This window comes from Heterodontus francisci, chromosome 28 (assembly GCF_036365525.1).
Source record: "Heterodontus francisci isolate sHetFra1 chromosome 28, sHetFra1.hap1, whole genome shotgun sequence".
NCBI classification, from domain to species: domain Eukaryota; kingdom Metazoa; phylum Chordata; class Chondrichthyes; order Heterodontiformes; family Heterodontidae; genus Heterodontus; species Heterodontus francisci.
Window position 1 is genome coordinate 15,510,659 of NC_090398.1, and position 26,370 is coordinate 15,537,028.

Consider the following 26,370-nt stretch of genomic DNA (forward strand, 5'->3'; position numbering starts at 1 on the left):
GGTTGTCGGGGTGGAGGAGGTTACAGAGATAGGGAAAGTTGTAGGGGTGGAGGAGGTTACAGAGATAGGGAGGGTTGTCGGAGCTGGAGGAGGTTACTGAGAAAAGGAGGGTTGTAGCGACTGGAGGAGTTTGCAGAGATAGGGAATGTTGTAGGGGCTGGAGGAGGTTACAGAGATCGGGAAGGCTGTAGGGGCTGAACGAGGCTACAGAGATATGGAAGTTTTTCGGGGCTGGAGGTGGTTACAGAGATAGGGAAGGTTGTCGGGGCTGGAGGAGATTACAGAGATAGGGAAAGTTGTACGGGTGGAGGAGGTTACAGAGATGGGGAGGGTTGTAGCGACTGGAGGTGGTTACAGAGATAGGGAAGGTTGTAGGGGTGGAGGAGTTTACAGAGATAGAGAGGGTTTTAGGGGTGGAGGATTTTACAGAGATAGGGAAGGTTGTGGGGGTGGAGGAGGTTATAGAGACAGGGAACTTTGTAGGGGTGGCGGAGGTTATAGATACAGGGAAGGTTGTCGGGGTGGAGGAGGTTACAGAGATAGGGAGGGTTGTAGGGGCTGGAGGAGGTTACAGAGATAGGGTGGGTTGTCGGGGTGGAGGAGGTTGCAGAGATAGGGAAGTTTGTATGGGTGGAGGTGGTTACAGAGATAGGGAGGGGTGTAGGGGTGGAGGAGGTTACAGAGATGGGGAGGGTTGTAGGGGTGTTGGAGTTTACAGAGATAGGGAGGGTTTTAGGGGCTCGAGGAGGTTGCAGAGATGGGGAGGGTTCTATCGACTGGAGGAGGTTACAGAGATAGGGAAGGTTGTAGGGGTGGAGGAGTTTACAGAGATAGAGAGGGTAGAAGGGGCTGGAGGAGGTTTCAGAGATAGGGAAGGTTGTAGGGGTGGAGGATGTTCCAGAGATAGGGAGGGTTTTGGAGCTGGAGGAGGTTACAGAGATAGGGAAGGTTGTAGGGGCTGGAGGAGGTTACAGAGATAGGGAGGGTTGCAGCGACTGGAGGAGGTACCAGAGATAGGGAGGGTTGCAGCGACTGGAGGAGGTTCCAGAGATAGGGAAGGTTGTAGGGGCTGGAGGAGGTTACAGAGATAGGGAAGGTAGTTGGGGCTGGAGGAGGTTACAGAGATAGGGAAGGTAGTAGGGGCTGGAGGAGGTTACAGAGTTAGGGAAGGTTGTCGGGGTGGAGGAGGTTACAGAGATAGGGAGGGTTGTAGGGGCTGGAGGAGGTTGCAGAGATAGGGAAGGTTGTCGGGGCTGGTGGAGGTTACAGAGATAGGGAAGTTTCTAGGGGCTGGAGGAGGTTACAGAGATAGGGAGGGTTGTAGGGGTGGAGGAGGTTACAGAGTTAGGGAAGGTTGTCGGGGTGGAGGAATTTACAGAGATAGGGAAGGTTGTAGGGGTGGAGGAGGTGACAGTGATAGGGAAGGTTGGAGGGGCTGGAGGAGGTTACAGAGATAGGGAAGGTTGTAGGGGTGGAGGAGTTTACAGACAGAGGGAAGGTGGTAGGGGTGGAGGAGGTTAAAGAGATAGGGAACGTTGTAGGGGCTGGAGGAGGTTACAGAGATAGGGAAGGTAGTAGGGGTGGAGGAGGTTAGAGATAGGGACGGTTGTAGGGGTGGAGGAGTTTGCAGAGATAGGGAAGGTTGTAGGGGTGGAGGAGGTTTCAGAGATAGGGAGGGTTGTCGGGTTGGAGGAGGTTACAGAGATAGGGAAGGTTGTAGGGGTGGAGGAGGTTACAGAGTTAGGGAATGTTGTAGGGGTGGAGGAGTTTACAGAGATAGGGAAGGTTGTAGGGTTGGAGGAGGTTACAGAGATAGGGAGGGTTGTCGGGGCTGGAGGAGGTTGCAGAGATAGGGAAGGTTGGAGCTGTGGAGGAGTTTACAGAGATAGGGACGGTTGTAGGGGCTGGAGGAGGTTACAGAGACTGGGAAGGTTGTCGGGGAGGAGGATGTTACAGAGATAGGGAATGTTGTAGGGGTGGAGGAGGTTACAGATATAGGGAGGGTTGTCGGGGCTGGAGGAGGTTACCGAGTTAGGGAAGGTTGTCGGGTCTGGAGGAGGTTACAGAGATAGGGAAGGTTGTCGGGGCTGGAGGAGGTTACAGAGTGAGGGAAGGTTGTAGGGCTGGAGGAATTTACAGAGATAGGGATGGTTGTAGGGGCTGGAGGAGGTTACAGAGATAGGGAAAGTTGCAGGGGTGGAGGAGGTTACAGAGATAGGGAAGGTTGTCGGGGTGGAGGAGGTTACAGAGATAGGGAAAGTTGTAGGGGTGGAGGAGGTTACAGAGATAGGGAGGGTTGTCGGAGCTGGAGGAGGTTACAGAGAAAAGGAGGGTTGTAGCGACTGGAGGAGGTTGCAGAGATAGGGAAGGTTGTAGGGGTGGAGGAGTTTACAGAGATAGGGAAGGTTGTAGGGGCTGGAGGAGGTAACAGAGATAGGGAAGGCTGTCGGGGTGAAGGAGGTTGCAGAGAGAGGGAAGGTTGTAGGGGTGGAGGAGTTTACAGAGATAGGGAAAGTTGTAGGGGTGGAGGAGGTTACAGAGATAGGGAGGGTTGTCGGGGATGGAGGAGGTTACCGTGTTAGGGATGGTTGTAGGGGCTGGAGGAGGTTACAGAGATAGGGAAGGTTGTCGGGGCTGGAGGAGGTTACAGAGATAGGGAAGGTAGTAGGGGCTGGAGGAGGTTACAGAGATAGGGAAGGTTGTAGGGGTGGAGGAGGTTGCAGAGATAGGGAAGGTTGTAGGGGTGGTGGAGGTTACAGAGATAGGGAGGGTTGTAGGGGTGGAGGAGGTTACAGAGATAGGGAAGGTTGTAGGGGTGGAGGAGGTTACAGAGTTAGGGAAGGTTGTAGGGGTGGAGGAGGTTACAGAGATAGGGAAGTTTGTAGGGGTGGAGGAGGTTACAGAGATATGGAAGGTTGTTGGGGCTGGAGGAGTTTACAGAGATAGGGAAGGTTGTAGGGGTGGAGGAGGTGACAGTGATAGGGAAGGTTGTAGGGGTGGAGGAGGTGACAGTGATAGGGAAGGTTGGAGGGGCTGGAGGAGGTTGCAGAGATAGGGAAGGTTGTCGGGGCTGGAGGAGGTTACAGAGTTACGGAAGGATGTAGGGCTGGAGGAAGTTACAGAGATAGGGATGTTTGTAGGGGCTGGAGGAGGTTACAGAGATCGGGAAAGTTGCAGGGGTGGAGGAGGTTACAGAGATAGGGAGGGTTGTCGGGGCTGGTGGAGGTTACAGAGATAGGGAAGGTTGTAGGGGCTCGAGGAGGTTGCAGAGATAGGGAAGGTTGTCGGGGCTGGAGGAGGTTACAGAGATAGGGAAGGTTGTCGGGGCTGGAGGAGGTTACAGAGTTAGGGAAGGTTGTAGGGCTGGAGGAAGTTACAGAGATAGGGATGGTTGTAGGGGCTGGAGGAGGTTACAGAGATAGGGAAAGTTGCAGGGGTGGAGGAGGTTACAGAGATAGGGAAGTTTGTAGCGGTGGAGGAGGTTACAGAGATAGGGAAAGTTGTAGGTGTGCAGGAGGTTACAGAGATAGGGAGGGTTGTCGGGGCTGGTGGAGGTTACAGAGAGAGGGAAGGTTGTAGGGGTGGAGGAGGTTACAGAGATAGGGAAGTTTGTAGGGGTGGAGGAGGTTACAGAGATATGGAAGGTTGTTGGGGCTGGAGGAGTTTACAGAGATAGGGAAGGTTGGAGGGGCTGGAGGAGGTTACAGAGATAGGGAAGGTTGTAGGGGTGGAGGAGTTTACAGACAGAGGGAAGGTGGTAGGGGTGGTGGAGGTTACAGAGATAGGGAAGGTAGTTGGGGCTGGAGGAGGTTACAGAGATAGGGAAGGTAGTTGGGGCTGGAGGAGGTTACAGAGATAGGGAAGGTAGTAGGGGCTGGAGGAGGTTACAGAGTTAGGGAAGGTTGTCGGGGTGGAGGAGGTTACAGAGATAGGGAGGGTTGTAGGGGCTGGAGGAGGTTGCAGAGATAGGGAAGGTTGTCGGGGCTGGTGGAGGTTACAGAGATAGGGAAGTTTGTAGGGGCTGGAGGAGGTTACAGAGATAGGGAGGGTTGTAGGGGTGGAGGAGGTTACAGAGTTAGGGAAGGTTGTCGGGGTGGAGGAATTTACAGAGAAAGGGAAGGTTGTAGGGGTGGTGGAGGTTACAGAGATAGGGAGGGTTGTAGGGGTGGAGGAGGTTACAGAGATAGGGAAGGTTGTAGGGGTGGAGGAGGTTACAGAGTTAGGGAAGGTTGTAGGGGTGGAGGAGGTTACAGAGATAGGGAAGTTTGTAGGGGTGGAGGAGGTTACAGAGATAGGGAAGTTTGTAGGGGTGGAGGAGGTTACAGAGATATGGAAGGTTGTTGGGGCTGGAGGAGTTTACAGAGATAGGGAAGGTTGTAGGGGTGGAGGAGGTGACAGTGATAGGGAAGGTTGTAGGGGTGGAGGAGGTGACAGTGATAGGGAAGGTTGGAGGGGCTGGAGGAGGTTACAGAGATAGGGAAGGTTGTAGGGGTGGAGGAGTTTACAGACAGAGGGAAGTTTGTAGGGCTGGAGGAGGTTACCGTGTTAGGGATGGTTGTAGGGGCTGGAGGAGGTTACAGAGATAGGGAAGGTTGTCGGGGCTGGAGGAGGTTGCAGAGATAGGGAAGGTTGTCGGGGCTGGAGGAGGTTACAGAGTTACGGAAGGATGTAGGGCTGGAGGAAGTTACAGAGATAGGGATGTTTGTAGGGGCTGGAGGAGGTTACAGAGATCGGGAAAGTTGCAGGGGTGGAGGAGGTTACAGAGATAGGGAGGGTTGTCGGGGCTGGTGGAGGTTACAGAGATAGGGAAGGTTGTAGGGGCTCGAGGAGGTTGCAGAGATAGGGAAGGTTGTCGGGGCTGGAGGAGGTTACAGAGATAGGGAAGGTTGTCGGGGCTGGAGGAGGTTACAGAGTTAGGGAAGGTTGTAGGGCTGGAGGAAGTTACAGAGATAGGGATGGTTGTAGGGGCTGGAGGAGGTTACAGAGATAGGGAAAGTTGCAGGGGTGGAGGAGGTTACAGAGATAGGGAAGTTTGTAGCGGTGGAGGAGGTTACAGAGATAGGGAAAGTTGTAGGTGTGCAGGAGGTTACAGAGATAGGGAGGGTTGTCGGGGCTGGTGGAGGTTACAGAGAGAGGGAAGGTTGTAGGGGTGGAGGAGGTTACAGAGATAGGGAAGTTTGTAGGGGTGGAGGAGGTTACAGAGATATGGAAGGTTGTTGGGGCTGGAGGAGTTTACAGAGATAGGGAAGGTTGGAGGGGCTGGAGGAGGTTACAGAGATAGGGAAGGTTGTAGGGGTGGAGGAGTTTACAGACAGAGGGAAGGTGGTAGGGGTGGAGGAGGTTACAGAGATAGGGAAGGTAGTTGGGGCTGGAGGAGGTTACAGAGATAGGGAAGGTAGTTGGGGCTGGAGGAGGTTACAGAGATAGGGAAGGTAGTAGGGGCTGGAGGAGGTTACAGAGTTAGGGAAGGTTGTCGGGGTGGAGGAGGTTACAGAGATAGGGAGGGTTGTAGGGGCTGGAGGAGGTTGCAGAGATAGGGAAGGTTGTCGGGGCTGGTGGAGGTTACAGAGATAGGGAAGTTTGTAGGGGCTGGAGGAGGTTACAGAGATAGGGAGGGTTGTAGGGGTGGAGGAGGTTACAGAGTTAGGGAAGGTTGTCGGGGTGGAGGAATTTACAGAGAAAGGGAAGGTTGTCGGGGTGGAGGAGGTTACAGAGATAGGGAAGTTTGTAGGGGTGGAGGAGGTTACAGAGATATGGAAGGTTGTTGGGGCTGGAGGAGTTTACAGAGATAGGGAAGGTTGTAGGGGTGGAGGAGGTGACAGTGATAGGGAAGGTTGGAGGGGCTGGAGGAGGTTACAGAGATAGGGAAGGTTGTAGGGGTGGAGGAGTTTACAGACAGAGGGAAGGTGGTAGGGGTGGAGGAGGTTACAGAGATAGGGAACGTTGTAGGGGCTGGAGGAGGTTACAGAGATAGGGAAGGTGGTAGGGGTGGAGGAGGTTAGAGATAGGGACGGTTGTAGGGGTGGAGGAGTTTGCAGAGATAGGGAAGGTTGTAGGGGTGGAGGAGGTTTCAGAGATAGGGAGGGTTGTCGGGTTGGAGGAGGTTACAGAGATAGGGAAGGTTGTAGGGGTGGAGGAGGTTACAGAGTTAGGGAATGTTGTAGGGGTGGAGGAATTTACAGAGATAGGGAAGGTTGTAGGGTTGGAGGAGGTTACAGAGATAGGGAGGGTTGTCGGGGCTGGAGGAGGTTGCAGAGATAGGGAAGGTTGGAGCTGTGGAGGAGTTTACAGAGATAGGGACGGTTGTAGGGGCTGGAGGAGGTTACAGAGACTGGGAAGGTTGTCGGGGAGGAGGATGTTACAGAGATAGGGAATGTTGTAGGGGTGGAGGAGGTTACAGATATAGGGAGGGTTGTCGGGGCTGGAGGAGGTTACCGAGTTAGGGAAGGTTGTCGGGTCTGGAGGAGGTTACAGAGATAGGGAAGGTTGTAGGGGCTGGAGGAGGTTACAGATATAGGGAATGTTGTCAGGGCTGGAGGTGGTTACAGAGATAGGGAAGGTTGTCGGGGCTGGAGGAGGTTACAGAGTGAGGGAAGGTTGCAGGGGTGGAGGAGGTTACAGAGATAGGGAAGTTTGTAGCGGTGGAGGAGGTTACAGAGATAGGGAAAGTTGTAGGTGTGGAGGAGGTTACAGAGATAGGGAGGGTTGTTGGGGCTGGTGGAGGTTACAGAGAGAGGGAAGGTTGTAGGGGTGGAGGAGGTTCCAGAGATAGGGAAGTTTGTAGGGGTGGAGGAGGTTACAGAGATATGGAAGGTTGTTGGGGCTGGAGGAGTTTACAGAGATAGGGAAGGTTGTAGGGGTGGAGGAGGTGACAGTGATAGGGAAGGTTGGAGGGGCTGGAGGAGGTTACAGAGATAGGGAAGGTTGTAGGGGTGGAGGAGTTTACAGACAGAGGGAAGGTGGTAGGGGTGGAGGAGGTTACAGAGATAGGGAAGGTAGTTGGGGCTGGAGGAGGTTACAGAGATAGGGAAGGTAGTTGGGGCTGGAGGAGGTTACAGAGATAGGGAAGGTAGTAGGGGCTGGAGGAGGTTACAGAGTTAGGGAAGGTTGTCGGGGTGGAGGAGGTTACAGAGATAGGGAGGGTTGTAGGGGCTGGAGGTGGTTGCAGAGATAGGGAAGGTTGTCTGGGCTGGTGGAGGTTACAGAGATAGGGAAGTTTGTAGGGGCTGGAGGAGGTTACAGAGATAGGGAGGGTTGTAGGGGTGGAGGAGGTTACAGAGTTAGGGAAGGTTGTCGGGGTGGAGGAATTTACAGAGAAAGGGAAGGTTGTCGGGTCTGGAGGATGTTACAGAGATAGGGAAGGTTGGAGCTGTGGAGGAGTTTACAGAGATAGGGACGGTTGTAGGGGCTGGAGGAGGTTACAGAGACTGGGAAGGTTGTCGGGGAGGAGGATGTTACAGAGATAGGGAATGTTGTAGGGGTGGAGGAGGTTACAGATATAGGGAGGGTTGTCGGGGCTGGAGGAGGTTCCCGAGTTAGGGAAGGTTGTCGGGTCTGGAGGAGGTTACAGAGATAGGGAAGGTTGTAGGGGCTGGAGGAGGTTACAGATATAGGGAATGTTGTCAGGGCTGGAGGTGGTTACAGTGATAGGGAAGGTTGTCGGGGCTGGAGGAGGTTACAGAGTGAGGGAAGGTTGCAGGGGTGGAGGAGGTTACAGAGATAGGGAAGTTTGTAGCGGTGGAGGAGGTTACAGAGATAGGGAAAGTTGTAGGTGTGGAGGAGGTTACAGAGATAGGGAGGGTTGTCGGGGCTGGTGGAGGTTACAGAGAGAGGGAAGGTTGTAGGGGTGGAGGAGGTTACAGAGATAGGGAAGTTTGTAGGGGTGGAGGAGGTTACAGAGATATGGAAGGTTGTTGGGGCTGGAGGAGTTTACAGAGATAGGGAAGGTTGTAGGGGTGGAGGAGTTTACAGACAGAGGGAAGGTGGTAGGGGTGGAGGAGGTTACAGAGATAGGGAAGGTAGTTGGGGCTGGAGGAGGTTACAGAGATAGGGAAGGTAGTTGGGGCTGGAGGAGGTTACAGAGATAGGGAAGGTAGTAGGGGCTGGAGGAGGTTACAGAGTTAGGGAAGGTTGTCGGGGTGGAGGAGGTTGCAGAGATAGGGAGGGTTGTAGGGGCTGGAGGAGGTTGCAGAGATAGGGAAGGTTGTCGGGGCTGGTGGAGGTTACAGAGATAGGGAAGTTTGTAGGGGCTGGAGGAGGTTACAGAGATAGGGAGGGTTGTAGGGGTGGAGGAGGTTACAGAGTTAGGGAAGGTTGTCGGGATGGAGGAATTTACAGAGAAAGGGAAGGTTGTCGGGGTGGAGGAGGTTACAGAGATAGGGAAGTTTGTAGGGGTGGAGGAGGTTACAGAGATATGGAAGGTTGTTGGGGCTGGAGGAGTTTACAGAGATAGGGAAGGTTGTAGGGGTGGAGGAGGTGACAGTGATAGGGAAGGTTGGAGGGGCTGGAGGAGGTTACAGAGATAGGGAAGGTTGTAGGGGTGGAGGAGTTTACAGACAGAGGGAAGGTGGTAGGGGTGGAGGAGGTTACAGAGATAGGGAACGTTGTAGGGGCTGGAGGAGGTTACAGAGATAGGGAAGGTAGTAGGGGTGGAGGAGGTTAGAGATAGGGACGGTTGTAGGGGTGGAGGAGTTTGCAGAGATAGGGAAGGTTGTCGGGGTGGAGGAGGTTTCAGAGATAGGGAGGGTTGTCGGGTTGGAGGAGGTTACAGAGATAGGGAAGGTTGTAGGGGTGGAGGAGGTTACAGAGTTAGGGAATGTTGTAGGGGTGGAGGAGTTTACAGAGATAGGGAAGGTTGTAGGGTTGGAGGAGGTTACAGAGATAGGGAGGGTTGTCGGGGCTGGAGGAGGTTGCAGAGATAGGGAAGGTTGGAGCTGTGGAGGAGTTTACAGAGATAGGGACGGTTGTAGGGGCTGGAGGAGGTTACAGAGACTGGGAAGGTTGTCGGGGAGGAGTATGTTACAGAGATAGGGAATGTTGTAGGGGTGGAGGAGGTTACAGATATAGGGAGGGTTGTCGGGGCTGGAGGAGGTTACCGAGTTAGGGAAGGTTGTCGGGTCTGGAGGAGGTTACAGAGATAGGGAAGGTTGTAGGGGCTGGAGGAGGTTACAGATATAGGGAATGTTGTCAGGGCTGGAGGTGGTTACAGAGATAGGGAAGGTTGTCGGGGCTGGAGGAGGTTACAGAGTGAGGGAAGCTTGTAGGGCTGGAGGAATTTACAGAGATAGGGATGGTTGTAGGGGCTGGAGGAGGTTACAGAGATAGGGAAAGTTGCAGGGGTGGAGGAGGTTACAGAGATCGGGAAGGTTGTCGGGGTGGAGGAGGTTACAGAGATAGGGAAAGTTGTAGTGGTGGAGGAGGTTACAGAGATAGGGAGGGTTGTCGGAGCTGGAGGAGGTTACAGAGAAAAGGAGGGTTGTAGCGACTGGAGGAGGTTGCAGAGATAGGGAAGGTTGTAGGGGTGGAGGAGTTTACAGAGATAGGGAAGGTTGTAGGGGCTGGAGGAGGTAACAGAGATAGGGAAGGCTGTCGGGGTGGAGGAGGTTGCAGAGAGAGGGAAGGTTGTAGGGGTGGAGGAGTTTACAGAGATAGGGAAAGTTGTAGGGGTGGAGGAGGTTACAGAGATAGGGAGGGTTGTCGGGGATGGAGGAGGTTACCGTGTTAGGGATGGTTGTAGGGGCTGGAGGAGGTTACAGAGATAGGGAAGGTTGTCGGGGCTGGAGGAGGTTACAGAGATAGGGAAGGTAGTAGGGGCTGGAGGAGGTTACAGAGATAGGGAAGGTTGTAGGGGTGGAGGAGGTTGCAGAGATAGGGAAGGTTGTAGGGGTGGTGGAGGTTACAGAGATAGGGAGGGTTGTAGGGGTGGAGGAGGTTACAGAGATAGGGAAGGTTGTAGGGGTGGAGGAGGTTACAGAGTTAGGGAAGGTTGTAGGGGTGGAGGAGGTTACAGAGATAGGGAAGTTTGTAGGGGTGGAGGAGGTTGCAGAGATATGGAAGGTTGTTGGGGCTGGAGGAGTTTACAGAGATAGGGAAGGTTGTAGGGGTGGAGGAGGTGACAGTGATAGGGAAGGTTGTAGGGGTGGAGGAGGTGACAGTGATAGGGAAGGTTGGAGGGGCTGGAGGAGGTTACAGAGATAGGGAAGGTTGTAGGGGTGGAGGAGTTTACAGACAGAGGGAAGGTTGTAGGGCTGGAGGAGGTTACCGTGTTAGGGATGGTTGTAGGGGCTGGAGGAGGTTACAGAGATAGGGAAGGTTGTCGGGGCTGGAGGTGGTTGCAGAGATAGGGAAGGTTGTCGGGGCTGGAGGAGGTTACAGAGTTACGGAAGGTTGTAGGGCTGGAGGAAGTTACAGAGATAGGGATGTTTGTAGGGGCTGGAGGAGGTTACAGAGATCGGGAAAGTTGCAGGGGTGGAGGAGGTTACAGAGATAGGGAACGTTGCAGGTGTGGAGGAGGTTACAGAGATAGGGAGGGTTGTCGGGGCTGGTGGAGGTTACAGAGATAGGGAAGGTTGTAGGGGCTCGAGGAGGTTGCAGAGATAGGGAAGGTTGTCGGGGCTGGAGGAGGTTACAGAGATAGGGAAGGTTGTCGGGGCTGGAGGAGGTTACAGAGTTAGGGAAGGTTGTAGGGCTGGAGGAAGTTACAGAGATAGGGATGGTTGTAGGGGCTGGAGGAGGTTACAGAGATAGGGAAAGTTGCAGGGGTGGAGGAGGTTACAGAGATAGGGAAGTTTGTAGCGGTGGAGGAGGTTACAGAGATAGGGAAAGTTGTAGGTGTGGAGGAGGTTACAGAGATAGGGAGGGTTGTCGGGGCTGGTGGAGGTTACAGAGAGAGGGAAGGTTGTAGGGGTGGAGGAGGTTACAGAGATAGGGAAGTTTGTAGGGGTGGAGGAGGTTACAGAGATATGGAAGGTTGTTGGGGCTGGAGGAGTTTACAGAGATAGGGAAGGTTGTAGGGGTGGAGGAGGTGACAGTGATAGGGAAGGTTGGAGGGGCTGGAGGAGGTTACAGAGATAGGGAAGGTTGTAGGGGTGGAGGAGGTTACAGAGATAGGGAACGTTGTAGGGGCTGGAGGAGGTTACAGAGATAGGGACGGTTGTAGGGGTGGAGGAGTTTGCAGAGATAGGGAAGGTTGTAGGGGTGGAGGAGGTTTCAGAGATAGGGAGGGTTGTCGGGTTGGAGGAGGTTACAGAGATAGGGAAGGTTGTAGGGGTGGAGGAGGTTACAGAGTTAGGGAAGGTTGTAGGGGTGGAGGAGTTTACAGAGATAGGGAAGGTTGTAGGGTTGGAGGAGGTTACAGAGATAGGGAGGGTTGTAGGGGCTGGAGGAGGTTACAGAGATGGGAAGCGTTGTAGGGGCTGGAGGAGGTTACAGAGATAGGGAAGGTTGTAGGGGTGGAGTAGATTACAGAGATCGGGAGGGTTTAGCAGCTGGAGGACGTTACAGAGATAGGGATGGTTTTCTGGGCTGGAGAAGGTTCCAGAGATAGGGAAGGCTGGAGGGGCTGGAGGAGGTTACAGAGATAGGGAAGGTTGTAGGGGTGGAGGAGATTACTGAGATCGGGATGGCTGTCGGGGCTGGAGGAGGTTACAGAGATAGGGAGGGTTGGAGGGGTGGAGGAGCTGAGAGAGATAGGGAGGGTTGTAGCGACTGGAGGAGTTTGCAGAGATAGGGAAGGTTGTAGGGGTGGAGGAGGTTCCAGAGATGGGGAGCGTTGTAGGGGTTGTGGAGGTTACAGAGATAGGGAAGGTTGTAGGGGTGGAGGAGGTTACAGAGATAGGGAGGGTTGTAGCGAGTGGAGGAGGTTACAGAGATAGGGAAGGTTGTAGGGGTGGAGGAGGTTCCAGAGATGGGGAGTGTTGTAGGGGTGGAGGAGATTACAGAGATAGGGAGGGTTGTAGGGCCTGGAGGAGGTTACAGAGATAGGGAAGGTTGTCGGGGTGGTGGAGGTTACAGAGATAGAGAGGATTGTTGGGCTGGAGGAGGTTACTGAGATAGGGAGGGTTTTAGGGCTGGAGGAGGTTACTGAGATAGGGAGGGTTTTAGGGCTGGACGAGGTTACAAAAATGCGGAGCGTTGTAGGGGTGGAGGCGCTTACAGTGATAGGGAGGGGTGTCGGGTTGGAAGAGGTTACTGAGATAGGGAAGATTGTAGGGGTGGAGGAGGTTACAGAGATGGGAATGGTTGTAGGCATGGAGGAGGTTACAGTGATAGGGAGTGTTGTTGGGGCAGGAGGAGGTTACAGAGATATGGAAGATTGGAGGGGCTGGACGAGGTTACAGAGATAGGGAATGTTGTAGCGGTGGAGGAGGTTACAGAGATAGGGAGGGTTGTAGGGGCTGGAGGAGGTTACAGAGATCGGGAAGGTTGTAGGGGCTGGAGGAGTTTGCAGAGATAGGGAGGGTTGTAGGGGCTGGAGGAGGTTACAGAGATCGGGAAGGTTGTAGGGGCTGGAGGTGGTTACAGAGATAGGGAAGGTTGTCGGGGCTGGAGGAGATTACAGAGATAGGGAAAGTTGTACGGGTGGAGGAGGTTACAGAGATGGGGAGGGTTGTAGCGACTGGAGGTGGTTACAGAGATAGGGAGGGTTGTAGGGGTGGAGGAGTTTACAGAGATAGAGAGGGTTTTAGGGGTGGAGGATTTTACAGAGATAGGGAAGGTTGTGGGGGTGGAGGAGGTTATAGAGACAGGGAACTTTGTAGGGGTGGAGGAGGTTATAGATACAGGGAAGGTTGTCGGGGTGGAGGAGGTTACAGAGATAGGGAGGGTTGTAGGGGCTGGAGGAGGTTACAGAGATAGGGTGGGTTGTCGGGGTGGAGGAGGTTGCAGAGATAGGGACGTTTGTAGGGATGGAGGAGGTTACAGAGATAGGGAGGGGTGTAGGGGTGGAGGAGGTTACAGAGATGGGGAGGGTTGTAGGGGTGTTGGAGTTTACAGAGATAGGGAGGGTTTTAGGGGCTCGAGGAGGTTGCAGAGATGGGGAGGGTTCTATCGACTGGAGGAGGTTGCAGAGATAGGGAAGGTTGTAGGGGTGGAGGATGTTCCAGAGATAGGGAGGGTTTTGGAGCTGGAGGAGGTTACAGAGATAGGGAAGGTTGTAGGGGCTGGAGGAGGTTACAGAGATAGGGAGGGTTGCAGCGACTGGAGGAGGTTCCAGAGATAGGGAATATTGTAGGGGCTGGAGGAGGTTACAGAGATAGGGAAGGTTGTAGGGGCTGGAGGAGGTTACAGAGATAGGGAAGGTAGTAGGGGCTGGAGGAGGTTACAGAGATAGGGAAGGTAGTAGGGGCTGGAGGAGGTTACAGAGATAGGGAAGGTAGTAGGGGCTGGAGGAGGTTACAGAGTTAGGGAAGGTTGTAGGGGTGGAGGAGGTTACAGAGATAGGGAGGGTTGTAGGGGCTGGAGGAGGTTGCAGAGATAGGGAAGGTTGTCGTGGCTGGTGGAGGTTACAGAGATAGGGAAGTTTGTAGGGGCTGGAGGAGGTTACAGAGATAGGGAGGGTTGTAGGGGTGGAGGAGGTTACAGAGTTAGGGAAGGTTGTCGGGGTGGAGGAATTTACAGAGAAAGGGAAGGTTGTAGGGGTGGAGGAGGTTACAGAGATAGGGAAGTTTGTAGGGGTGGAGGAGGTTACAGAGATATGGAAGGTTGTTGGGGCTGGAGGCGTTTATAGAGATAGGGAAGGTTGTAGGGGTGGAGGAGGTGACAGTGATAGGGAAGGTTGGAGGGGCTGGAGGAGGTTACAGAGATAGGGAAGGTTGTAGGGGTGGAGGAGTTTACAGACAGAGGGAAGGTGGTAGGGGTGGAGGAGGTTACAGAGATAGGGAACGTTGTAGGGGCTGGAGGAGGTTACAGAGATAGGGAAGGTAGTCGGGGTGGAAGAGGTTACAGAGATAGGGACGGTTGTAGGGGTGGAGGAGTTTGCAGAGATAGGGAAGGTTGTAGGGGTGGAGGAGGTTTCAGAGATAGGGAGGGTTGTCGGGTTGGAGGAGGTTACAGAAATAGGGAAGGTTGTAGGGGTGGAGGAGGTTACAGAGTTAGGGAAGGTTGTAGGGGTGGAGGAGTTTACAGAGATAGGGAAGGTTGTAGGGTTGGAGGAGGTTACAGAGATAGGGAGGGTTGTCGGGGCTGGAGGAGGTTGCAGAGATAGGGAAGGTTGGAGCTGTGGAGGAGTTTACAGAGATAGGGACGGTTGTAGGGGCTGGAGGAGGTTACAGAGACTGGGAAGGTTGTCGGCAAGGAGGATGTTACAGAGATAGGGAATGTTGTAGGGGTGGAGGAGGTTACAGATATTGGGAGGGTTGTCGGGGCTGGAGGAGGTTACCGAGTTAGGGAAGGTTGTAGGGTCTGGAGGAGGTTACAGAGATAGGGAAGGTTGTAGGGGCTGGAGGAGGTTACAGATATAGGGAATGTTGTCAGGGCTGGAGGTGGTTACAGAGATAGGGAAGGTTGTCGGGGCTGGAGGAATTTACAGAGATAGGGATGGTTGTAGGGGCTGGAGGAGGTTACAGAGATAGGGAAAGTTGCAGGGGTGGAGGATTTTACAGAGATAGGGAAGGTTGTCGGGGTGGAGGAGGTTACAGAGATAGGGAGGGTTGTCGGAGCTGGAGGAGGTTACAGAGAAAAGGAGGGTTGTAGCGACTGGAGGAGGTTACAGAGATAGGGAAGGCTGTCGGGGTGGAGGAGGCTGCAGAGAGAGGGAAGGTTGTCGGGGTGGAGGAGTTTACAGAGATAGGGAAAGTTGTAGGGGTGGAGGAGGTTACAGAGATAGGGAGGGTTGTCGGGGCTGGAGGAGGTTACCGTGTTAGGGATGGTTCTAGGGGCTGGAGGAGGTTACAGAGATAGGGAAGGTTGTCGGGGCTAAAGGAGGTTACAGAGATAGGGAAGGTAGTAGGGGCTGGAGGAGGTTACAGAGATAGGGAAGGTTGTAGGGGTGGAGGAGGTTGCAGAGATAGGGAAGGTTGTAGGGGTGGTGGAGGTTACAGAGATAGTGAGGGTTGTAGGTGTGGAGGAGGTTACAGAGATAGGGAAGGTTGTAGGGGTGGAGGAGGTTACAGAGTTAGGGAAGGTTGTAGGGGTGGAGGAGGTTACAGAGATAGGGAGGGTTGTAGGGGCTGGAGGAGGTTGCAGAGATAGGGAAGGTTGTCGGGGTGGAGGAGGTTACAGAGTTAGGGAAGGTTGTAGGGGTGGAGGAATTTACAGAGAAAGGGAAGGTTGTTGGGGTGGAGGAGGTTACAGAGATAGGGAAGTTTGTAGGGGTGGAGGAGGTTACAGAGATATGGAAGGTTGTTGGGGCTGGAGGAGTTTACAGAGATAGGGAAGGTTGTAGGGGTGGAGGAGGTGACAGTGATAGGGAAGGTTGGAGGGGCTGGAGGAGGTTACAGAGATAGGGAAGGTTGTAGGGGTGGAGGAGTTTACAGACAGAGGGAAGGTTGTAGGGCTGGAGGAGGTTACCGTGTTAGGGATGGTTGTAGGGGCTGGAGGAGGTTACAGAGATAGGGAAGGTTGTCGGGGCTGGAGGAGGTTGCAGAGATAGGGAAGGTTGTCGGGGCTGGAGGAGGTTACAGAGTTAGGGAAGGTTGTAGGGCTGGAGGAAGTTACAGAGATAGGGATGTTTGTAGGGGCTGGAGGAGGTTACAGAGATCGGGAAAGTTGCAGGGGTGGAGGAGGTTACAGAGATAGGGAACGTTGTAGGTGTGGAGGAGGTTACAGAGATAGGGAGGGTTGTCGGGGCTGGTGGAGGTTACAGAGATAGGGAAGGTTGTAGGGGCTAGAGGAGGTTGCAGAGATAGGGAAGGTTGTCGGGGCTGGAGGAGGTTACAGAGATAGGGAAGGTTGTCGGGGCTGGAGGAGGTTACAGAGTTAGGGAAGGTTGTAGGGCTGGAGGAAGTTACAGAGATAGGGATGGTTGTAGGGGCTGGAGGAGGTTACAGAGATAGGGAAAGTTGCAGGGGTGGAGGAGGTTACAGAGATAGGGAAGTTTGTAGCGGTGGAGGAGGTTACAGAGATAGGGAAAGTTGTAGGTGTGGAGGAGGTTACAGAGATAGGGAGGGTTGTCGGGGCTGGTGGAGGTTACAGTGATGGGGAAGGTTGTAGGGGCTAGAGGAGGTTATAGAGATAGGGAAGGTTGTCGGGGCTGGTGGAGGTTACAGACATAGGGAAGGTTGTAGGGGTGGAGGAGTTTACAGAGATAGGGAACGTTGTCGGGGCTTGAGGATGTTACAGAGATAGGGATGTTTGTTGGGGCTGGAGGAGGTTACAGAGATAGGGAAGGTTGTAGGGGTTGGAGGAGGTTACAGAGATAGGGAAGGTTGTAGGGGTGGAGGAGTTTACAGAGATAGGGAAGGTTGTAGGGGTGGAGGAGGTTACAGGGATAGGGAAGTTTGTAGGGGTGGAGGAGGTTACAGAGATAGGGAAGGTTGTTGGGGTGGAGGAGTTTACAGAGATAGGGAAGGTTGTAGGGGTGGAGGAGGTGACAGTGATAGGGAAGGTTTTAGGGGCTGGAGGAGGTTACAGATATAGGGAATGTTGTCGGGGCTGGACGTGGTTACAGAGATAGGGAAGGTTGTCGGGGCTGGAGGAGGTTACAGAGTGAGGGAAGTTTGTAGGGCTGGAGGAATTTACACAGATAGGGATGGTTGTCGGGGCTGGAGGAGGTTACAGAGATAGGGAAAGTTGCAGGGGTGGAGGAGGTTACAGAGATAGGGAATGTTGTAGGGGCTGGAGGAGGTTACAGAGATAGGGAAAGTTGCAGGGGTGGAGGAGGTTACAGAGATAGGGAAGGTTGTAGGGGTGGAGGAGGTTACAGAGATAGGGAAAGTTGTAGGGGTGGAGGAGGTTACAGAGATAGGGAGGGTTGTCGGGGCTCGAGGAGGTTACAGAGATGGGGAAGGTTGTAGGGGCTGGAGGAGGTTACAGAGATAGGGAAGGTTGTCGGGCCTGGAGGAGTTTACAGAGATAGGGAAGGTTGTCGGGGCTGGAGGAGGTTACAGAGATAGGGAAGGTTGTAGGGGTGGAGGAGGTTACAGAGATAGGGAAAGTTGTAGGGGTGGAGGAGGTTACAGAGATAGGGAGGGTTGTCGGGGCTGGAGGAGGTTCCAGAGATAGGGAAGGTTGTCGGGGCTGGTGGAGGTTCCAGAGATAGGGAAGGTTGTCGGGGCTGGAGGAGGTTACAGAGTTAGGGAAGGTTGTAGGGCTGGAGGAAGTTACAGAGATAGGGATGTTTGTAGGGGCTGGAGGAGGTTACAGAGATAGGGAAAGTTGTCGGGGCTGGAGGAGGTTACAGAGATAGGGAAAGTTGTAGGGGTGGAGGAGGTTACAGAGATAGGGAGGGTTGTCGGGGCTGGAGGAGGTTACAGAGATAGGGAAAGTTGCAGGGGTGGAGGAGGTTACAGAGATAGGGAAGTTTGTCGCGGTGGAGGAGGTTACAGAGATAGGGAAAGTTGTCGGGGCTGGAGGAGGTTACAGAGATAGGGAAGGTTGTAGGGGCTGGAGGAATTTACAGAGATAGGGATGGTTGTCGGGGCTGGTGGAGGTTACAGAGATAGGGAAGTTTGTAGGGGCTGGAGGAGGTTACAGAGATAGGGAGGGTTGTGGGGGTGGTGGAGGTTACAGAGTTAGGGAAGGTTGTAGGGGTGGAGGAATTTACAGAGAAAGGGAAGGTTGTAGGGGTGGAGGAGGTTACAGAGATAGGGAAGTTTGTAGGGGTGGAGGAGTTTACAGAGATAGGGAAGGTTGTTGGGGCTGGAGGAGTTTACAGAGATAGGGAAGTTTGTAGGGGTGGAGGAGGTGACAGTGATAGGGAAGGTTGGAGGGGCTGGAGGAGGTTACAGAGATAGGGAAGGTAGTAGGGTTGGAGGAGTTTACAGACAGAGGGAAGGTGGTAGGGGTGGAGGAGGTTACAGAGATAGGGAACGTTGTAGGGGCTGGAGGAGGTTACAGAGATAGGGAAGGTAGTAGGGGCTGGAGGAGGTTACAGAGATAGGGACGGTTGTAGGGGTGGAGGTGTTTGCAGAGATATGGAAGGTTGTAGGTGTGGAGGAGGTTACAGAGATAGGGAGGGTTGTCGGGTTGGAGGAGGTTACAGAGATAGGGAAGGTTGTAGGGGTGGAGGAGGTTGCAGAGTTAGGGAAGGTTGTAGGGGTGGAGGAGTTCACAGAGATAGGGAAGGTTGTAGGGGTGGAGGAGGTTACAGAGATAGGGAAGGTTGTAGGGGCTGGAACAGGTTGCAGAGATAGGGAAGGTTGGAGGGGTGGTGGAGTTTACAGAGATAGGGACGGTTGTAGGGGCTGGAGGAGGTTACAGAGATACGGAAGCTTGTAGGGGTGGAGGAGGTTACAGAGATTGGGAAGGTTGTCGGGGAGGAGGATGTTACAGAGATAGGGAATGTTGTAGTGGTGGAGGAGGCTACAGATATAGGGAGGGTTGTCGGGGCTGGAGGAGGTTACCGAGTTAGGGAAGGTTGTAGGGGCTGGAGGAGGTTACAGAGATAGGGAAGGTTGTAGGGGCTGGAGGAGGTTACAGATATAGGGAATGCTGTCGGGGCTGGAGTTGGTTACAGAGATAGGGAAGGTTGTCGGGGCTGGAGGAGGTTACAGAGTGAGGGAAGGTTGTAGGGCTGGAGGAATTTACAGAGATAGGGATGGTTGTCGGGGCTGGAGGAGGTTACAGAGATAGGGAAAGTTGCAGGGGTGGAGGAGGTTACAGAGATAGGGAAGGTTGTCGGGGTGGAGGAGGTTACAGAGATAGGGAAAGTTGTAGGGGTGGAGGAGGTTACAGAGATAGGGAGGGTTGTCGGGGCTGGAGGAGGTTAGAGAAAAGAAGGGTTGTAGCGACTGGAGGAGGTTGCAGAGATAGGGAAGTTTGTAGGGGTGGAGGGGTTTACAGAGATAGGGAAGGTTGTAGGGGCTGGAGGAGGTAACAGAGATAGGGAAGGCTGTCGGGGTGGAGGAGGTTGCAGAGATAGGGAAGGTTGTAGGGGTGGAGGAGGTTACAGAGATAGGGAGGGTTGTCGGGGCTGGAGGAGGTTACCGTGTTAGGGATGGTTGTAGGGGCTGGAGGAGGTTACAGAGATAGGGAAGGTTGTCGGGGCAGGAGGAGGTTACAGAGATAGGGAAAGTTGCAGGGGTGGAGGAGGTTACAGAGATAGGGAAGTTTGTAGCGGTGGAGGAGGTTACAGAGATAGGGAAAGTTGTAGGTGTGGAGGAGGTTACAGAGATAGGGAGGGTTGTCGGGGCTGGTGGAGGTTACAGAGATAGGGAAGGTTGTAGGGGCTAGAGGAGGTTACAGAGATAGGGAAGGTTGTCGGGGCTGGAGGAGGTTACAGAGAGAGGGAAGGTTGTAGGGGTTGGAGGAGGTTACAGAGATAGGGAAGGTTGTAGGGGTGGAGGAGTTTACAGAGATAGGGAAGGTTGTAGGGGTGGAGGAGGTTGCAGAGATAGGGAAGGTTGTCGGGGTGGAGGAGTTTACAGAGATAGGGAAAGTTGTAGGGGTGGAGGAGTTTACAGAGATAGGGAGGGTTGTCGGGGCTGGAGGAGGTTCCAGAGATAGGGAGGGTTGTTGGGGCTGGAGGAGGTTACAGAGATAGGGAAGGTTGTCGGGGCTGGAGGAAGTTACAGAGATAGGGATGGTTGTAGGGCTGGAGGAAGTTACAGAGATAGGGAAAGTTGTAGGGGTGGACGAGGTTACAGAGATAGGGAAGGTTGGAGGGGTGGAGGAGGTTACAGTGATAGGGAGGGTTGTCGGGGCTGGAGGAGGTTACAGAGATAGGGAGGGTTGTTGGGGCTGGAGGAAGTTACAGAGATAGGGATGGTCGTAGGGGTTGGAGGAGGTTACAGAGATAGGGAGGGTTGTAGGGGCTGGAGGAGGTTACAGAGATGGGGATGGTTGTCGGGCTGGAGGAAGTTCCAGAGATAGGGAAAGTTGTAGGGGTGGACGAGGTTACAGAGATAGGGAAGGTTGTAGGGGTGGAGGTGTTTACAGAGATAGGGAAGTTTGTAGGGGTGGAGGAGGTTACAGTGATAGGGAAGTTTGTAGGGGTGGAGGTGTTTACAGAGATAGGGAATGTTGTTGGGGTGGAGGAGGTTACAGAGATAGAGAAGGTTGTAGTTGTGGAGGAGGTTACAGAGTTAGGGAAGGTTGTAGGGGTGGAGGAGGTTACAGAGTTAGGGAAGGTTGTAGGGGTGGAGGTGTTTACAGAGATAGGGAAGTTTGTAGGGGTGGAGGAGGTTACAGTGATAGGGAAGGTTGTAGGGGTGGAGGTGTTTACAGAGATAGGGAATGTTGTTGGGGTGGAGGAGGTTACAGAGATAGAGAAGGTTGTAGGGGTGGAGGGGTTTACAGAGATAGGGAAGTTTGTAGGGGTGGAGGAGGTTACAGTGATAGGGAAGGTTGTTGGGCTGGAGGAGGTTACAGAGATAGAGAAGGTTGTAGGGGTGGAGGGGTTTACAGAGATAGGGAAGTTTGTAGGGGTGGAGGTGTTTACAGAGATAGGGAATGTTGTTGGGGTGGAGGAGGTTACAGAGATAGAGAAGGTTGTAGTTGTGGAGGAGGTTACAGAGTTAGGGAAGGTTGTAGGGGTGGAGGAGGTTACAGAGTTAGGGATGGGCCGAGCAGGCCATCTGGGGATTTGAAGACTGGGATCAGCATTTTCGAATGGAGGTGTTGCTGGACGGGGAGGGTCTGTGAGCACGGTGAGGAGTTGAAGGGCGAAGGGAATCAGTGTCTTTGCGGACACAGGAGAGCAGAGTTCAGGCTGAATTCCTGCTCTCCCTCCCGCGAGCAGTTCAGACTAGGCCAAGCGTGCAGCCTGGGCCTTTCCTGAGCCTGTACCCACCTCAGGGCATCAGGCACCTACCTTGTATTCGGTGTGCAGCAAGATCCCGGGCTGTGATCAGCGAAGGAGTTCCAATCTCCAAGCGAATCCTTCTCTCTCCCTGCCCTCAAACTTTGGGGTCACTTCTCACTCTCGTGGGGCACAATCCGTTCAGGCAATCGCTGGAATATCTCTGATAATAATTACCAGCAGCGTGGTTCTTAATCTTGTCGGTATTGAGAGGAAATGATTGCGAAAGAGAATGAGGGAGGGACTTTCCTCCTCTTCACATCATCATTTTCATTCATGCACATGATGTGGGTGTCGCTGCGAGGGCACAGTGGTTTTTATTACCCATCCCCTCATACCACCCTGCAAAAGTGGCATTGAGTGCCTCACTCTCTCTGCCATTACTGAGGGCAACACTGCTGTGGGTCAGCAGTCCGTATGTTGTGGGGAAGGGCAGCAGCTCTCTGTCAAAGCAGAGGCTCTCACTTCCAGATCAGCATACACACACACACAGACACACATACAGACATGCACAGAGACCCTCACACACACACACACACACACACACAGACATACAGACATACACAGAGACCCTCACACACACACACACACACACATAGACATACAGACATACAGAGACCCTCACACACATACACATACACAGACATACAGACATACACAGAGACCCTCACACACACACACACACACAGAGACACATACAGACATACACAGAGACCCTCACACACACACATACACACACAGACATACAGACATACACAGAGACCCTCACATACAGACATACACAGAGACCCTCACACACACACATACACACACACACATACAGACATACACAGAGACCCTCACACACACACATACACACACAGACATACAGACATACACAGAGACCCTCACATACAGACATACACAGAGACCCTCACATACACACACACATACACACACAGACATACAGACATACACAGAGACCCTCACACACACACATACACACACAGACATACAGACATACACAGAGACCCTCACACACACACATACACACACACAGACATACAGACATACACAGAGACCCTCACACACACACATACATACACAGAGACCCTCACATACACACACACACATACACACACACAGACGTACAGACATACACAGAGACCCTCAAACACACACATACACACACACAGACATACAGACATACACATAGACCCTCACACACACACATACACACACAGACATACAGACATACACAGAGACCCTCACACACACACATACACACACAGACATACAGACATACACAGAGACCCTCACACACACACACACACACACACACACACACAGACACAGACACACACAGACAAACAGACATACACAGAGACCCTCACACACACACACACACACACAAAAAAACACTCACTCATGGATACACGTGTGTAGGTGTGTGAATGAGTGTGTCTGTGTCTGCGAGTGTGGCTGTATGAGTGTCTGTGTGTGTGGGGGAATGAATCTGTGCGCGCGTGATTTGTGGAAGTGTGTGTGCATGTGTCTATCTGTGCTTGTGTGTGCACCTCAGTCTGTGTGGGTGTGTGGGTGGAGTGTGAGGGTGTGTGTGTGTGAATATGTGTGTTTGTCTGTAAGGGAATGAGTTGTGTGAGTGGGTGTGTGTTTGTGAGTGTGTGAGTGAGTTTTGAGTGTGTGGAAATGAATTGTGTACGTCAGTGAGATTGAGTGTGGGCATATGTGTGAATAGGTATGAGTGTGTCTGTGAGTGTGGAAATGAGTTGTGTGTGAGTTTGAGTGTGTGTGTGTAGGTGAATGAGTGTGAGAGTGTCTGTGTGGGAATGAGGTGTGTGTGTGTGTGTCTGCATTTGAAGAATGAGTTGTGGGTGTGAGCCTGTGTGAGATATACACAGACTCACAGAAAGACACACACACTAAGATAGAGAGGACACAGACAGGTAGAGAAAAACCAGAGACAGACAGAGACACAGACACAGACAGGAAGAGAGAGACACACACATACAAAGCACAGAGACACAGACAGGCAGAGAGACAGACAGAGACAAAGGCAAGCAAAGACAGACACACACACATACACACAGACAGAGACAAGCAGAGAGAGACACACATATACACACACACACACAGACTCAGATAGGTAGAGAGAAACAAACACACACACAGACTCAGATAGGCAGAGAGACAGACACATACGTAAACACAGAGACTCAGATAGGCAGAGAGACAGACACACACATAGACACAGAGACTCAGATAGGCAGAGAGAGAGACACACACATACACACAGAGACTCAGATAGGCAGAGAGACAGACACACACATACACACAGAGACTCTGATAGGCAGAGAGAGAGACATATACACACAGAGACTCAGATAGGCAGAGAGCGAGACACACACACATAGAGACTCAGATAGGCAGAGAGAGAGACACACACACACACACACAGAGACTCAGATAGGCAGAGAGAGACACACACATACACACAGAGACTCAGATAGGCAGAGAGAGAGACACACACATACACACAGACTCAGATAGGCAGAGAGAGACACACACACACACACACAGAGACTCAGATAGGCAGAGAGAGACACACACACAGACACAGAGACACAGAGGCAGAGAGAGACACACACATACACACAGGCAGAGACAAGCAGAGAGAGAGACACATACATACACACAGACAGAGACAAGCAGAGAGAGAGGCACACAAACATACACACAGACAGAGACAAGCAGAGAGAGACACACACATACACACAGATTGAGATAGGCAGAGAGAGAGAGAGGCACACACACACACAGAAACTCAGATAGGCAGAGAGAGACACACACATACACACAGAGACACAGAGGCAGAGAGAGACACACACATACACACAGGCAGAGACAAGCAGAGAGAGAGACACATACATACACACAGACAGAGACAAGCAGAGAGAGAGGCACACAAACATACACACAGACAGAGACAAGCAGAGAGAGACACACACATACACACAGATTGAGATAGGCAGAGAGAGAGAGAGGCACACACACACACAGAGACTCAGATAGGCAGAGAGAGAGACACACATACACACAGAGACTGAGATAGGCAGAGAGAGACACACACACACACAAACAGACACAGATAGGCAGAGAGAGACACACACATACACACAGAAACTCAGATAGGCACAGAGAGAGACACACATACACAGAGACTCAGATAGGCAGAGAGAGAGACACACACATACACGCAGAGTCTCAGATAGGCAGAGAGAGAGACACACACATACACACAGAGACTCAGATAGGCACAGAGAGACACACACATACACACAGAGACTCAGATAGGCACAGAGAGACACACATACACACAGAGACTCAGATAGGCACAGAGAGACACACACATACACACAGAGACTCAGATATGCACAGAGAGACACACAGATACACACAGAGACTCAGATAGGCAGAGAGAGACACACACATACACACAGACACAGATAGGCAGAGAGAGACACACACATTCACACAGAGACTCAGATAGGCAGAGAGAGACACACACATACACACAGAGACACATATTGGCAGAGAGAGACACACACATACACAAAGAGACACAGATAGGCAGAGAGAGACACACACACATACACACAGAGACTCAGATAGGCAGAGAGAGAGACACACACACATAGAGACTCAGATAGGCAGAGAGAGAGAGACACATACACATAGAGACTCAGATAGGCAGAGAGAGACACACACATACACACAGAGACACAGATAGGCAGAGAGAGAGAGACACACACACACACACACACATACACAGACTCAGACAGGCAGAGAGAGACACACACATGCAAACAGAGACTCAGATAGGCAGAGAGAGAGACACACAAACACACAGAGACTGAGATAGGCAGAGAGAGACACACAGACACACACAGACTGAGATAGGCAGAGAGAGACACACACATACACACAGAGACTCAGATAGGCAGAGAGAGACACACAGACACACACAGACTGAGATAGGCAGAGAGAGACACACACATACACACAGAGACTCAGATAGGCAGAGAGAGAGACACACACATACACACAGAGACACAGATAGGCAGAGAGAGAGACACACACATACACACAGAGACTCAGATAGGCAGAGAGAGACACACAGACACACACAGACTGAGATAGGCAGAGAGAGACACACACATACACACAGAGACTCAGATAGGCAGAGAGAGAGACACACACACACACACACACACACAGACTCAGACAGGCAGAGAGAGACACACACATGCAAACAGAGACTCAGATAGGCAGAGAGAGAGACACACAAACACACAGAGACTGAGATAGGCAGAGAGAGACACACAGACACACACAGACTGAGATAGGCAGAGAGAGACACACACATACACACAGAGACTCAGATAGGCAGAGAGAGAGACACACACATACACACAGAGACTCAGATAGGCAGAGAGAGACACACACACTCAAACAGACTCAGATGGGCAGAGAGAGACACACACATACACACAGAGACACAGATAGACAGAGAAAGAGACACACACACATACACACAGAGACTCAGATATGCACAGAGAGACACACACATACACACAGAGACTCAGATAGGCAGAGAGAGAGACACACATACACACAGAGACACAGATAGACAGAGAAAGAGACACACACACATACACACAGAGACTCAGATATGCACAGAGAGACACACACATACACACAGAGACTCAGATAGGCAGAGAGAGACACACACATACACACAGAGACACAGAAAGGCAGAGAGAGACACACACACATAGAGACTCAGATAGGCAGAGAGAGACACACATACACACAGAGACTCAGATAGGCAGAGAGAGACACACATACACACAGAGACACAGAAAGGCAGAGAGAGACACACACATACACACAGAGACACAGATAGGCAGAGAGAGACACACACATTCACACAGAGACTCAGATAGCCAGAGAGAGACACACACATACACACAGAGACACAGATAGCCAGAGAGAGAGACACACATACACACAGAGACACAGAAAGGCAGAGAGAGACACACATACACACAAAGACTCAGATAGGCAGAGAGAGACACACATACACACAGAGACTCATAGGCAGAGAGAGACACACACATACACACAGAGACACAGATAGGCAGAGAGAGACACACACACATACACACAGAGACTCAGATAGGCAGAGAGAGACACACACACATAGAGACTCAGATAGGCAGAGAGAGAGAGACACATACACATAGAGACTCAGATAGGCAGAGAGAGAGACACACACATACACACAGAGACACTGATAGGCAGAGAGAGACACACATACACACAGAGACACAGATAGGCAGAGAGAGAGACACACACATACACACAGACACTGATAGGCAGAGAGAGAGACACACATTCACACAGAGACACTG

At 52.5% G+C, this 26,370-nt stretch overlaps 1 protein-coding gene across 4 annotated transcripts in view; it reads right to left on the bottom strand.

Annotated features, from left to right (window-relative positions):
• Positions 1-21,134, bottom strand: part of LOC137345288 (ICOS ligand-like) — a 100,272-nt gene extending 79,138 nt beyond the window's left edge. For all 4 annotated transcript variants that reach the window (XM_068008769.1, XM_068008771.1, XM_068008770.1 and 1 more), the window contains exon 1: positions 20,909-21,134. The gene's annotated coding sequence lies outside the window, so the exon portion shown is untranslated. The remainder of the gene's footprint in view (positions 1-20,908) is intronic.
• Positions 21,135-26,370: the final 5,236 nt, after the last annotated feature.